This window comes from Chiloscyllium plagiosum, unplaced genomic scaffold (assembly GCF_037043375.1).
Source record: "Chiloscyllium plagiosum isolate Xiang-an unplaced genomic scaffold, Cpla_swu_hap1 HiC_scaffold_48, whole genome shotgun sequence".
Lineage (NCBI taxonomy): Eukaryota > Metazoa > Chordata > Chondrichthyes > Orectolobiformes > Hemiscylliidae > Chiloscyllium > Chiloscyllium plagiosum.
In genome coordinates, this window is record NW_028270186.1 from 14214685 (window position 1) to 14230744 (window position 16060).

Sequence of the window (16060 nt, forward strand, 5' to 3'; positions counted from 1 at the left end):
TGGTACTTTCAACTGCCGGCTGACTTCCACTCACCGTTCATTTCAAGTTCAGGAAGCAAAGGCTATATAAGAAGAGATTGGCCAAGGACATTCGTGTTTATTGTGTGTCTGTGTCAAGTGGCACGGAAAGATGAGGAGGAGGGAGAAGTGTGGGGAGAAGGGGAAGAAGAAGGGAAGATGAATGGGAGGAAGCCCCTTTGGACTTCTGATCAAAAAACAATGTGCATTTACACACATGCATTAATGTTAATACAATGTGTAATTTTAATATTATGTAAAGAATAGCAATTAAAATGAAACACTTTCCTTTAGGATTAAAAATCTAATCCTTTTTTTGTCCAAAAATTAAGAAAAATAATTTGTAATTGTATACAATCTATATCCATGACTTATACAAAGATAATGAATGATATATCTAAGTTAGCGAATAACCAATGTTGGGAAATGTAAACTTCGAGGAGCACACAAAACGTCTGAATGAAATGAAGATGATATAGGTACACTGTGTGACATGGTCGTGGATTCAGAAGTTTGAGGTTCTTCACTTTGGAAATAGGAGAAACAAACTTTTTTTAATGTGAAACTTTTAAATATTGATGTTCTAAGAAATTTGGGTTTACTTGTACAATAAATACAAAAATGTCAGATGCACGTATGGTAAGTAATTAGGAAGAAAATTGCCATGTTGAACTCAAATGCAATGGGACTGGAATACAAAAATAAGGAATTCTCGGTACAATTGTGTAAGACTTTGACAGACAATACCTGTACACAGTTTTGACCTGTTTATTAAGGCTATCGGAACTGATCCATCAAAAATTTACAAGAGTGGCTCCTGGAATGCTAATGCAGTCGACACTAAAAACCTGAGTAAATTGGACTTGTGGTTTCCAACATTTAGAGGAATGAAAATTGATCTAATTGAAACATACAAGATCCTGAAGGGGCGTGACAGGGCCGATATTGAAAGGTTGTTTCTCCTGGCAAGGGTTTCAAGAAGCGCAGTTTCAGGGTAAAGGGTTATCCATTTAGGACGAAGGTAAGCAGCAATTACTTCTTTGGAATACTTCATCAGAGGGTTCTATCATTGAGTAAAGTCAACATTGGCATTAGCAAAATGTTAGATCTCTCAAGTAATCGAGAGATATGGGGAATGGACAGGGTCGTGGAGGTGAAATCGAAGCTCAGTCATGATCATATTGACTGATTGAGCAGGTCAAAAGAATTCAATAGTACATTCCTGCTGTTATTCTTATATTCATAAAAGTTAAAGCCCTGCATGTTGGAGTCAGTAACGTGATGGAACGCATACAATTCACTGATACCGCATTTTCAATTAAATTTGTCTAAATTTACATGTGATTCGCTGAAATGAGTGCCTGAAGCTTTAATGTGAAGTTTAATTCTGAAGTAAAGTTTGGGAAGACGATTTGTCAGTGAAATCATGAAGGATTACAACAGCATACCAAATATAGGTATCAATAAAGTAGAGGAAGAAACAATTTTGCATTGAGTAATGGAGACATAACTGACCGTCACTGCAAAATATGTTGCAAAACTCCCTAAAGTTGACTTTCAATCCATCACAGTAGATCAGAAGGATTTCATCTCAGATTTTATCTTAACAAAAATGAAAGAAAGAAATCCAATAATATTCTGATATTTCCCATGGTTACAAGGTCAGCCAGGTATACTGCATTGAACATCAATTCCCAGAATGGGGCTGTTAATCAGGTTCAATTAGGGAGCCCAGGCTGACAGGTAAAAACAATGTCGGACATCCTGCCTGGCTGAGAGAGCTGGATCAGTGTCAAGGACTTTCCATGTGTAAATTAAGGGTGACTTGGTGACAGGGTATTGGACTATGTGGAGTTTTTTTCAGTAGTGATTTCAGCAAACCACACCCCTGAAGAAATTCACTCTCGATAGCTGCCTTTAAGTTGGGGTAAGCATTTTTGGCATCATGCTTTTCCTCAGTAAGCTTGACTCATTTGATCCTTCTGCGCATTTTTTTTTACAGGCAAAAGACATTGGGGCAGATGAAAAGCAACAATTCTCCTGACAGCTTACGGACCCGCAGCCTTTTCAGTTATTGGGAGTTTAGGTTTCCCTGAGCCACTAGATACTAAAGTTGAAACTTTATTGATGGAACAGCACAGCAGGTCAGGCAGCATCCAGGGAACAGGAGATTCGACGTTTCGGGCACAGGCCCTTCTTCAGGAATGAGCAGAGAGTGTTCAGCAGGAGAAGATAAAAGGTAGGGAGGAGGGACTTGGAGGAGGGGCGTTGGAAATGTGATAGGTGGAAAGAGGTCAAGGTGAGGGTGATAGGTCGGAGTAGGATGGAGGAGGAGAGGTCAAGAAGAAGACTGCAGGTCAGGAAGGCGGTGCCGGGCTGGAGGGATCCAGCTGAGACAAGGTGGGGGGAGGGGGGATGAAGAAACTGGTGAAGTCCAAGTTCATCCCCTGCGGTTGGAGGGTTCCCAGTCGGAAGATAAGACGCTCCTCCTCCGACCGTCGGGTTGTTGTGGTTTGGCGGTGGATGAGTCCAATGACCTGCATATCCTCGGTGGAGTGGGAGGGGGAGTTGAAATGCTGTGCTACAGGGTGGTTGGGTTGGTTCGTCCGGGTGGCCCAGAGGTGCTCTCTGAATTGCTCCGCAAGTAGGCGGCCTGTCTCCCCAATATAGAGGAGGCCACACCGGCTGCAGCGGATGCAGTAGATGATGTGGGTGGAGGTGCAAGTGAATCTGTGGCGGATATGGAAGTTTCCTTTGGGGCCTTGGAGAGAAGTGAGGGGGGAGGTGTGGGCGCAAGTGTTGCACCTCCTGCGGTTGCAAGGGAAGGTGCCGGGAGTGGAGGTTGGGTCGGTGGGGGGTGTGGATCTGACAAGGGAGTCGCGGAGGGAGTGGTCTCTACGGAAAGCTGATAGGGGAGGGGAGGGAAATATATCCTTGGTGCTGGGGTCTGTTTGGAGGTGGCGGAAGTGACGGCGGATGATGCGCTGTACATGGAGATTGGTGGGGTGGTAGGTGAGGACCAGTGGGGTTCTGTCCTGGTGGCGGTTGGAGGGGCGGGGCTCAAGGGCGGAGGAGCGGGAAGTGGAGGAGATGCGGTGGAGGGCACCGTCGACCACGTCGGGGGGGAAATTGCGGTCCTTGAAGAAGGAGGCCATCTGTGTTGTACGTATTTTGAACTGGTCCTCCTGGGAGCAGATGCGGCGGAGACGAAGGAATTGGGAGAATGGGATGGCGTTTTTACAGGGGGCAGGATGGGAGGAGGTGTAGTCCAGGTAGCTGTGGGAGTCGGTTGGTTTGTAGTAGATGTCCGTGTTGATTCGGTCGCCTGAGATAGAAACAGAAAGGTCTAGGAAGGGGAGGGAGGAGTCCGAGACTGTCCAGGTGAATTTGAGGTCGGGGTGGAAGGTGTTAGTGTAGTGGATGAACTGTTCAACCTCCTCGTGGGAGCACGAGGTAGCGTCGATACAGTCATCAATGTAGCGAAGGAAAAGATGGGGGGTGGGGCCAGTGTAGTTGCGGAAGATGGATTGTTCCACATACCCTACGAAGAGGCAGGCATAGCTGGGGCCCATGCGGGTGCCCATGGCTACTCCTTTTGTTTGGAGAAAGTGGGAGGATTGGAAAGAAAAGTTGTTCAGGGTGAGGACCAGTTCGGTCAGTCGAAGGAGGGTGTCGGTGGAAGGGTACTGGGTGGTACGGCGGGAAAGGAAGAAGCGGAGGGCTTTGAGTCCTTCGTGATGGGGGATGGAGGTGTACAGGGACTGGATGTCCATGGTGAAGATGAGGCGTTGGGGACCGGGGACCAGTTTCTTCATCCCCCCTCCCCCCACCTTGTCTCAGCCGGATCCCTCCAGCCCGGCACCGCCTTCCTGACCTGCAGTCTTCTTCTTGACCTCTCCGCCTCCATCCTACTCCGACCTATCACCCTCACCTTGACCTCTTTCCACCTATCACATTTCCAACGCCCCTCCTCCAAGTCCCTTCTCCCTACCTTTTATCTTCTCCTGCTGAACACTCTCTGCTCATTCCTGAAGAAGGGCCTGTGCCCGAAACGTCGAATCTCCTGTTCCCTGGATGCTGCCTGACCTGCTGTGCTGTTCCAGCAATAAAGTTTCAACTTTGATCTCCAGCATCTGCAGACCTCACTTTCTCCACTAGATACTAAAACCTTTCAAAACTTAATGGATTTAGTTAAGGTATGTTATGATCCCAAGCCTCCTCTGATTGAGTCGTCATTGTTTTTACTTGGCAACTCATGAAGCAGGGGAATCCATATCAGGATTTCTGATTTTTCTTTCCTTATCCCCAGACTACCACCAAACTGCAGTAGTGCCAGCACCCATTTCATGTGTGTGTAGGTGTAGGACACAGTGAAGAACAACAGGTGTTTAATTCTTTATTTGTATTCCACTACCCGGAAGAAAGGAAACACCTGAGTGGCCAATGACAAGCAGTGCGCTCCTCATCAAAGGGCAACACTGGGTGATCAAAAAAGTGAAGAGGTGGACAGGGATTAAATGAAAATAGAGTTGGAGGGGGAAAAAGCACTCCACTCCCTGAGGTGCATTAAGATTTTTGATTAGGTTGAGATGACTCGCTGAGACCAGTGACTTTGATTTAACCCTTAATGAGATGCTGAGAGACCATTTGCAATGCGGGATTAATGATTTAACCATACAAAAACACATACAAGCTGAAATCCAGCTGGACTTCAAACTACAAGTGGGGTTATCATTGGAAAATGTGGCAAGTGGAGTATATGAGTTGCAGGGTATTCTGATGAAAGTAGCACCCTCTCCTGACTGACTGAGCATGGGGAACACCACTTGAGTGAAGATAATTGCAGAGCCTCATCCAGGACTTATCCAGACCAAATGGACTCTCGGTTTGCCCACAGCAAAATCTCAAAACAAAGCCAAGCCTCGGCCGAACAGATAAAAGTTTCTTCAGGATCCAAGATGGCAAGCCATTGCAGTTGCTGCTGGTATGTGGATTTGAGATAGAGAGAGCCACACCAGACCCAAATAGACTAAGAGAACTCTTAGGCCAGCAGGCAATTGCACAGCCTGGAAAGTCCACTAATAACTGGTTTGGAACACTTAGTAGCTTCCAAATCAGAACCAATCAAAATAAACGTCTGGTTAAGTGGTCATCCGGTTCTAATGGAGGTGAATTAAAATAGTTGTTTTTAGTGATCGCAAAACCAGTTTTAACAAAATTCACTCTGGATGCCAACCTTTAACTTTATGCAAGGCCCTTGCTAGTCTGAGAACCTACACTGGGAAACCTTTACAGATCAAGAGGACAACTTCGGTTCCGGTCTCTTATGAGAAGCTGCTGGCTCAGTTCCCACTGATTGAGGTAAAAGGCTCCCCAGCTTGATGCGGCAACATTGGTTGGGGAAGATTCACCTTGATTAATTCACCATTTTTAAGTTCAAAAATGGATGCCTAAGTGAAATCCTAATTAAATATCCAGAGGTTTTTAAGAAGGCTGGAAAGCAAAGGAATCATGAAACCTGTCCAGTTTGTGGAATTTACAGTACCAGTTGTACTGATTATGAAGTTCCATTTGTGGAGATTTTAAACAAATGGTAAACTGCTTTCCACAGCTCAATAAGTACCCAATCACTCATGTGGAGGAGTTATACACAAAGGTAGCAGAGGGTGTGCCCTTCACAAAGCTGGACATGAGACATGCGTACTTGCAATTGCAGTTAGATGAGGATTCCTAAAAATATGCTGCAAATCATAACCATAAGAGTTGGTACATTTTACAAGGTCTACTCCAGGTCACTGTTGATCTTGATGATGTGCTAATAATAAGGAAGACCAGACTGTTTAGATGGAGCTTGTTGTTGCAGCTATTCAATGTGACAATTGTGCATGTGGCAGGTCGTGAAAACATGACTGCTGATGTGTTATCGAGACTTGAATGAGATAGGATGGTGTTCAGTGGTGGGTGTGCCACAGCCTGAGTTTGCATGTGGTTGTGCATGTTTGCATGTGTATAGTTAGTATAGTATATGTGTGTGTTTTAGACTACTTACCAGTTTGTTTTGAAAGTTTTTAAAAAATGAAGCCATCTTTTGGTATTGATGGTTCATTTTTTAAGGGGGAGGTGTAACAAAGCTGGTTCCTCTTTATCCTTTTCTCAAGGATACTATGTCCTTAGTTTTTCTCAGAGGGGTCGTAAACAACTCCCGGTGCTGATTAGACTGGTTTGGTACAGAGATTAAAAGGTATTGAGAGGCCTTTTTGTTTATATATAAACAGATGAGACTTCAGGCCAAAGTGAAAAAAAGTGAGGACTGCAGATGCTGGAGTACCAGAGTCAAAAAATGTGGTGCTGGAAAAACACAGCAGGCCAGTCAGCATCTGAGGAGCAGGAGAATCGACGTTTCGGGCATAAGCCCTTCTTCAGGCCAAAGTGGTCATGTTTTAGAAGTGATCTGTAAAATGAAAGGGGAAGGGTCAGCTCTCTAGCTGAGCAGTTCAGTCCAGAACTAGTTAGGAATTCAACAGTGAGCTGTGTGGAAACTCTCCCTCTCTCTTTCTATTACTCTCTCTCTCTCTCCTTCTGTTCTTCTAACTTCAACCTGTAAGCATTTGTTCTATTTATACTGTTTTTTAAGAGAGTTTACTTATTGAGACAGGTATGTATATTTGGAATAGCAAATATAGTCTCATTTGGATAGACTAAGTTCTGTACCTCTGGGACACCCGGACCAACCAACCCAACCACCCTGTAGCTCAACATTTCAATTCCCCCTCCCACTCCACCAAGGATATGCAGGTCTTTGGACTCCTCCATCGTCAGACCACAGCGAAACGACGGTTGGAGGAAGAACGCCTCATCTTCCGGCTAGGAACCCTCTAACCACAAGGGATGAACTCGGATTTCACCAGTTTCCTCATTTCCCCTCCCCCCAGCCTGCCTCAGTCAAATCCATCAAATTCAGCACCGCCTTCCTAACCTGCAATCTTCTTCCCGACCTCTCCGCCCCCACCCCAGTCTGACCTATCACCCTCACCTTGACCTCTTTCCACCTATCACATTTCCGACGCCCCTCCCCCAAGTCCCTCCTCCCTATCTTTTATCTTAGCCTGCTGGACCAACTTTCCTCATTCCTGAAGAAGGGCTAATGCCCGAAACGTCGATTCTCCTGTTCCCTAGATGCTGCCTGACCTGCTGCGCTTTTCCAGCAACACATTTCCATCGCTGATCTCCAGCATCTGCAGACCTCACTTTCTCCTCTAAGTTCTGTAGGAGTTCTTTATTCTGTTTTTTGTGTTTCATTGTGTAATTTTGTGAATAAATATTTTACCTGTTTCAAAACCTGGTAGTCAACCTAGCTAACTTTTCACTGTACACTTACTGAAACAAATTGCAAAGTAATGGTCTGGGCTGCCTGCTTAAGAATGTTTTGAGTGGTTTGGCCTAGTCCGTAACACATGGCTATGCAAAATTTGTTTACCTCTGGTGGGAGGCATGGTCCAAGCTGATTTCTGTAGAATTCACCTCAAACTGAGGGTCATGACTAGCTTATCTTTTAACCCAAGTATTCCTCCTCTCTCAACCTATTTTGTGGACAGGTTTTTGCATCAGAAGGGAGTCAATGGATGGTTAGTTGATGGTAGAGGTTAAGAGGAGGGAAAAAGCCAGAAGGGTGGATTTGAATCCAGCTCAGTCCCACTGACTTGCCACAAACTCAACCCTCACCCATCCCTCCCAGTCCCTCAAACCTACACCTTTCAGATCCATCATAGCTTGCCAAACTCCTCTCCCCTACTTCTCACAGCCTACTCAGTTCTCATGCCAACACTGTCACTGGCCCAACATTCATTGGTATCCACTCCAAGCCATTGTCTTCCTGAGTCCTTTCAGTCCTTCTGCTGCAGACTCATTGATGCGGCTCCTGGATTTGAGCTGAGTGAAATCGCTTGTGTTGCACTATTCTTTGATCTTCCAATCACAAACTGTTTCTCTCCAGCATTTTCTTCTGATAGTTTCCGTTCATTCTCCTGAACTCCTCAGCAACAAATGTGGCTAAGAAATAACCTCTGACCAGAAGTACAGCTTCATGCAAAAATATCCATTTACACTTGTCTGTACTTTGTCCATCACCTTGGGGAGCCTTTCAGGCTCCTGCAATGGCCACGTCTCATGGACAAGCATGGTCTAAATGTACAAGTGTAGCTTAATTTTATAATATATGGTAATAAGAACAGAAAAGAACAGCTAATGACCTGAAATATTAACCCACTACTGCTTTGCCCACAGATAATACCTGATCTGTTTGTGATTCTAGTGTTTTCTGTCTTTATTTCCAAGTGCTAGTGTTTTCTGTCTTTATTTCAAAGTTTCAGCATACAATTTTAAAAATTTTAACTACATATGGTTACATTTTGTTGCAAAATGTAGGTGTGTTGAATTGAAATTTAGTTAAAATGTCATGATTAGAACCATTGAAATGACCCATGATTCTAATTTGTTTCCATATTGTATCCTTTGCAGATATTGTGAATCACAAGAATGAAGGTCATCTTTAACAGTACGTATTTACTTCCCCCATTCTACTTAAGCATTTTTAGTCCAAACAAGAAGTTTATCTCTTGGTATCTATGTCAAGCATATACACAATAGAAAGTTCCCATTGATTTGCCTCCACTGGCTTAATTTAATCACCATCACAAGCATGAATGAGAGTTACTGCACGGTTGCCTGAAACTGCAAAACATACCTTTGATAGAGAAAAATAAAATATTTGGAATTAATTTTCACAACCTAAGGATTTCCCCAAGTGCTTCACCTGCATTGATGTAAATTTTGAACTGTCGGTACTGTCATAAATTGTGGCAGCCAATTTGTGCACAGCAACCTCCCAAAAATACCACTGAGTCACAGAACTGTTGTATTGCAGAAAGAGGCCATTTGGCCTATCGTATTGTTACAACATGGGGTAAACCCCTCTGCTAATTTAAAGCAGCCATACCGAAATGCTCACCTCGTGCCTTAATCTGTAAAATTTCAAGTGGCAAAGAACTATCCCAAATACCATTATTTAAAGAAAAAAATGTAACAGTTTTATTCTTTAAGTCCAAATGAGAACAATAAACAACAAATATTTTTAACTCCTTTCTTTTAAGCCTATTTATACCCCCCACCCACTCTACAATACTGGTCCGATACATGTCCTCTTAAATTTATGGCAAAATCAATTTCAAACCCAGTTATTGTCTTCAGATGTCGAACTTTCTCTGCAGATTTCTCTTGGTCGGCTTTGATGTTCTGCTGCACAAATTTCTTATGGACAGGTACCTTTCAGAGAGCTATTCTGCTGGCTGTTATGTTGGTTCTCCCTCTAACTGTTCATAAGTCCTATGTTATACCCCAAAACATCAGATCATTTCATTAGTTTGATGTCATTCAAAACAGTAAAATTCAAATTTGATTGGATTTTGGTGGCTGGGGCATAATTTAAACTGCTGAATTTGAATTTGTTTTTGTACCATGGCAATGTTGCTCCAGCTATTTGTGTCAATCAAATGTTACACCTTTAAATCTTTTAGCACACTGTGCACCAGCCAGAAATTTCAGCTCCCTTAAAAGGTACAGTACACATCTACAACTTCACAACAGTATGTGCACCAGCTAACCAAATAAAATTGCCAGTCATTTTTTTTTACCATCATCATCTAATGTCCGTTTGAAAGCCTTGATTGAAATTTCTACTTCCACACTTCCAAGCAATGCATTCTAACCCCTTAAATACCTGCTGTGTGAAAAAAGATCTCGTTTTTCATTTGCTTCTTTTGCAAATTGCTTTAAATTTGTGGCTTTTCTTTCTTGATCCATGTACAATGAGGAATAGTTTCTCCCTCCTCTGTCCAGACCCTTCATGACTTCAAAAACTTCAATCAGCTCTCCTCTTAGCCATCTCCTCTCTAAGAGGAATAGTCCTAACTTCACCGATTTATCTTTGTAGCTGAAGGTTCTCATCACTGGACCCATTTTTGTAAATCACTTCTGGACTCTCCCTCATGCATTCATATCCTTCCTCAGTGTGTCCTCACACTGGATCAATAATCCAGCTGAGGTTTCAATAATATCTCATACAAATTCAGCATAACATCCTTGCTTTTGTACTCTATACTGTCATGAATGAAGCCTAGGATACTGCATGCCATATTGATTGTTTTCTGTGCCTGTCCTGCCACTTTTGATGACTGATATACACTATACATCAAGGTTTCTCTGCTCCTAATCACCCTTGGCATAGTACCCTTTATTTAAGAAGAAGAATCCCTACAATTTTACACTCTTCCCATGTTCTTCTCACAAGCTTAAAGAGAGAAATTGGTGATTTTGTTCTTTTTGAACTTCTTGTCAGTCTTTAGTCAGCAGTTTGTATTTTTAACTAAATTTTAACTGATTTCCAAAATATTTAAAACACACGTCAGATGATAACCCAAGTAGCATAATTGTTGGATCAATAGATTGTATGTGCTGACATCAACTGGCTGATAAATGAATCAAGGTTGAAGCATGAAAGGTATTTTGTTTGGAGACAGTCACTTTGGACTCAGCACTCTTTTAGGAGCAGAAGATTATTATGTATTTCATGCAATATCTTCATAAAGGGCAGAAAGTTCCAAATCACATGAAAGCAAATGAGCTGAAACTATACAGGTAAGGGATTTCTTTTCAAAGATACAGCAGACAATGAAGATAGTGGATAGGTCAGTCACATATTCTGTAAGATCATCAACAGGGAAGTACAATTAGGCATGGAGTCTGGTCTGCTATTCAGTCATGACCGATCTATTTCTCAACCCCATTCTCCTACCTTCTTGGATCTCTTTACTAATCAAGGACCTCTATATCTCTGCCTTAAATACACCCATTCACTTGGCCTCCATAGCTGACTGCGGCACTGAGTTCCACAGATTTGCCACCCCCTGAATCAAGATATTCCACCTCATCTCAAAGGTCATGCCTTCACTCTGTGGCGGTGCCCTCAGGTCCTAGTCTCTCCTACCAGTGGAAATATCTTCTCCACGTCCAGTCTATCCAGGTTTTATGGTATTCTGTAAGGTTCAATGAGATTTCCCACACAATTCTTAAAAGCTCCACAGTGTCTAGACACAGAGTCCTCAACCGTTTCTCATGTGACAAGTCTTTCATTCCTGGGGTCTTTCGTGTAAACTGGCAAAAATGAGGACTGCAGATGCTGGAGTTCAGAGTCAAGATTAGAGTGGTGCTGGAAAAGCACAACAGGTCAGGTAACATCCGAGGAGCAGGAAAATTGATGTTTCGGGAAAAAGCCTGAAACATCGATTTTCCTGCTCCTCGGAAAATGCCTGACCTGCTGTACTTTTCCAGCACTACACTAATCTTGACTCTTTCTTGTAAACCCTGTCCAACACCAGCATACCTTTCCTTAGATACGAGGCCCAAAACTTCTCAGCATATTCCAAATGTGGTCTGGCCAGAGCCTTATTCAGCCTCAGCTGTACATCTTTGCTCTTGTATTGTAGCCCTCTTGAGATGAATGCTAACACGGCATTTGCCTTCCGAACTGCCAACTGAACTTGCATGTTAACTTTAAAAGAATCCAGAACAAAGACTCCTAATTCCCTTTGTGCTTCTGATTTCCAAAGCCTTTCCCTATGTAGAAAATAGTTTATTTTTCTTCCTACCAAAGAAAATATTCTTCCTACCAAAGTCCATAATCTCACACTTGCTCACATTGTATTCCATCTACCACTTCCTTGTCCTACCCTTGTCCAAGTCCTGCAGCCACTCCACTTTCTCAACATTACCTGTTAGATTTCAGTGAATGTCGGAGCAAGAAAAATAATAAATGAGTGAGGAGGTTATGCCTGTGTATTGAATTGGATTGAATTGAATTTATTGTCACATGTACCGAGGCACAGTGAAAAGCTTTGTCTTGCGAACAATACAGGCAGACCACAGAGTTAAGGAGCATAGATAGTAAATAATAGGTAAACAGCGGCAAAAACAAAAACAGATACAGGCGAATGTTAAGAGTTTATGAGTCCATTCAGTATTCTAACAACAGTAGGGTAGAAACTGTTACAAAACCGGCTGGTGCATGTGTTCAGGCTTCTGTACCTTCTCCCCGATGGTAGAGGTTGTATAGAAATGTTGCCAAGGTGGGATAGATCTTTGAGAATGCTGGCGGCCTTTCCTTGGAAAAAAGCCTGGTAGATGGATTCTATAGATGGGAGATTGGCCTTTGTGATTGTCCGGGCCGAGTTCCCACTCTCTGTAATTGTCTCCGAACCTGACTGGTCCAGTTGCCATATCACGTAAAGATACATCCAGACAGAATGCTCTCGATGGTGCACCGATGGTCTGAAATTCTGACAATGAACAAAATATCAGAGTAGAATACCAGAAATAAACGTTGTCCTCTCCTTTCAAGCTAAATCCACTATCTCCCTCAGTGGGAGACAGCATGTGCAGTAGCAACGTGTACCTCTCGGAATCAAATCAGTTTAATACCACTGTATTCTTGGTGAGGAAAGAGCCATGAAATCCTTAGTTCCAGATTTGAATGGGGTGGGCTAAAGCACATACCCAGAAATCTGTGCAAAAGTGCCTCATTTCAGCGCAACATAATGCGATATGATTTATTTCATTACGGATTCAATGTATCAATATTTTAGAACCTGTTTCTTCATGCATATTGTTCTATTTTGCACTATTAATCCATCATTTGGACTTTCCAAAGCCTGTTAAATGGATATATCTGAGACCTAGAGGAAATTGAAACTGCACTCAGTCAATAAGACTTTCATACTGTCACCTAATGTTAGCTTTTTCAAATTACCCGACCTGAGTCTGGTGTGCTCATTAGGAATTAACATTGAAAGTAAGCTCATAGTGTTCACAACCCCAACTGACCTCATGGTCTCTGATTCTTCTCCTTATCTCTTGCCTTCCACCCAGACTCCCTATATGCTACCCCATCCCATATGATCCTCTCCTTCAACCTCCAATCCTGATGATTCTCTGGTTGATTTGCAATTAGAATGCTAACACCAGTCCAAAATTGTTCTCGAAGCCTCACACACAGCACAGAAGGAGGCCATAAAATCCATCATTTCAGCTGACAAAGATCCGGCGACATTAATCTCATTTTCTAGCCCTTGGCTCATGTAGCCCTGGAGACGATCGAAACATAAGTGAAGATTGAAATACGGCTGAACTGTTACAAGAGTTTCTGACTCAATCACTCATCCAGGTAGTGAGTTCTTGATTCCCACAACTCACTGAATGAAAAAAGCTTCTCCTCAGCTCTTCTCTGAGCCTTATTAAACCTATGCCCCCTGGTGATTAATGGGAATTCCTAATCACTCTGTCTATGCCCCTCATAATCTTATACATCTCGAAAAGGTCCCTTTTCAACTTTTGCTGCTCCAAGGCAAAACAACCTGAGCCGACCCAATCTTTCCTCATATCTCAGATTGACCCTCTAGCCAATGCACCACTCAGGTTATCTCATCTGCACCCTCTCCACTGCAATCACAGTCTTTCTATTGTGTGGTGACCAAGATAAATGCTTATGTATTTTAGCTTGAGTTTTTCCCACTCTTAAATGATCCCTTACTGGTAAGTCATGCGCCACTCACAACATATCCGTTCTATAACCCACTGGCAATACGACTTGATGAACTCCTGCCCATTTTTCATCTGCCTAAATATGTGATGGTCTCCATTTCCTCATTAAGACATCATTTTTAAGATAATAACATTCAGAGATACATTCAGATTCTTTTTCTGGGTGTGCCTTTTGAGACAATTGCTTTAAATATTTATCTTTCTGCTGTAACTCAGTTAATTTATCTGAGCTAATGATGTCTGCTTTGTCATGTATTTGCTCCTGGCTTGTCTCAACCATCTGATCAAACAGGGTCTTTGCTAATTCCACTTCAACTTTCTTATCTATATTGTTTGATCTCTCCTGTTTCAACTGGTGACTTTGTGACCTCATTAAAACAAAGTCAGGAAAAATCTGAGGATATGTGTCCTACAATAGTTGAGTTGCTTGAGTTTCCATTGGCTTTTAAACCACAGTAGCCAGCACTCTTACCTGTGAACCAGCTATATCATTGGCAAGGACAAATTGTATTCCCAGAGCTGAGAGTTTGTCCAGTACTCCTACCATGACTTCCCTACTCTTCAATGGACACTTTAAGCTCACTCTACATAATGGAGTGCTCCTTGTCTCACCATGAATTCCCATGACTAGCACCTTTTCTGGCAATAGTCCTTCAGAGGTACATATCTCCTCATCTTCCAACACCACAGATTGAGACGATCCTGTATCTCTTAATATTGTAACCTCTTTACTTGCTGATCCTGGCCTAAGCAAGGAAACTTCACCTTCGCAGGTACATGGTTTAAGAAGATCTGGCATTTCCTCCTTAACCATCCTCTGACCAGCTTGTACATTCTGGTGCAGCTTTCTAGCCTCCACTGTCCCTTCCATTACCACTCCAACAAAATTCACTGGCTTATCTTGTTTTCCTACATCTGGCTTCCCAATGCTTTTCCTAATTCATCAACACTGTGGCCTATTTTATTGCAGTGAAAACATTGGAACTTTTTTAACTTCTGGTTCACCTTCAAGGGTTTTCTTTTTCTTATGACCCTCACTGAGATCTACCTTTTCCTTTGACTGTGAGGATTTCTCTTTTCCTCAATTTACACCTCTCATGGATTGAAATTTATTTGGGAAGCCAAACTTTCATTGATGGACCAACTCATAATCAGCAGCCATTTCAGCTCCTAATCTGCTGTTCAAACTCTCTGCTCTTCCACATGAGTTCTCACTACTTCAGGAAGTGAATTATTGAACTCCTCCAAAATAATTGTCTCTCGAAGAGCGTCATAGGTTTGCTCTGTTTTTGACCCACCTCTCAAAATTACTTTGTTTGAGTATTTCAAACTCAATGTAGGTTTGACTAGGGTCCCTTCTTAGATTCTTAAAACGTTGTCTGTAGGCTTCTGGCATAAGCTCATATGCATTAAGATGACATTAAGATGCTCCAGATACCTCCTCTGATAGTGATGCAAATACCTCACTAGCCCTACCTAAATGTTTTGTTTGGATCATCAAAACCCACATGGTCACTGACCACCGCATTTGTTTAGCCACCTTTTCAAATGAGATGAAAAAGGTTTTTACATCCTTCTCCTCAAATTTAGGCAATGTTTGAAGATATTTAAACAGATTCTCACTCGGCCCATGACATCGATATGTTTGCTCATCCTCGCTTCCTTCTTCACTAGGTTTGCCTTCAGTCTTCATCTCCATCCTTTTTTGCTGACTTTCCTGGCTATTCGCAGAGCGCTTCAGAGAACATTTCTGGGACACCCACACCAACCAACCCCATAAAGGCTGAACACTTCAACTCCCCCTCCCACTCCACCAAGAAGATGCAGGTCCTGGGCCTCCTCCATCGCCACTCCCTAACCACCTGATGTCTGGAGGAAGAACCCCTCATCTTCGGCTTCGGGACCCTCCAACCCCACGGCATCAATGTGGATTTCACCAGTTTCCTCATTTCCCCTCCCCCCACCTTATCCTAGATCGAATCTTCCAACTTGACAGCACCCTCATAACCTGTCATACCTGTCCATTTTCCTTTCCACCTATCTGCTCCACCCTGCCCTTTGACCTATCACCTTCACCTCACCTCCATCTACCTATCGCACTTTCAGCCACTTTCCCCCCAGCCCAATACCCACTTCCCATTTATCTTACCACCCCCTCAGTTCACAGCCTCATTCCTCATTAAGGGCTTTTGCCCAAAATGTCGATTCTCCTGCTCCTCGGATGCTGCCTGACCTGCTGTGCTTTTCCAGCACCACATTCTCGACGTTAATCTCCAGCATCTGCCGTCCTCACTTTTGCCTTTCCTGTCTAAGTGCCAATTGATGAAATTCAAACTCCCTCTTTTTCTTCCTTTCCTCTCTCTCTGTCCTTTCTGTCTTTTTCTTTTTGTTT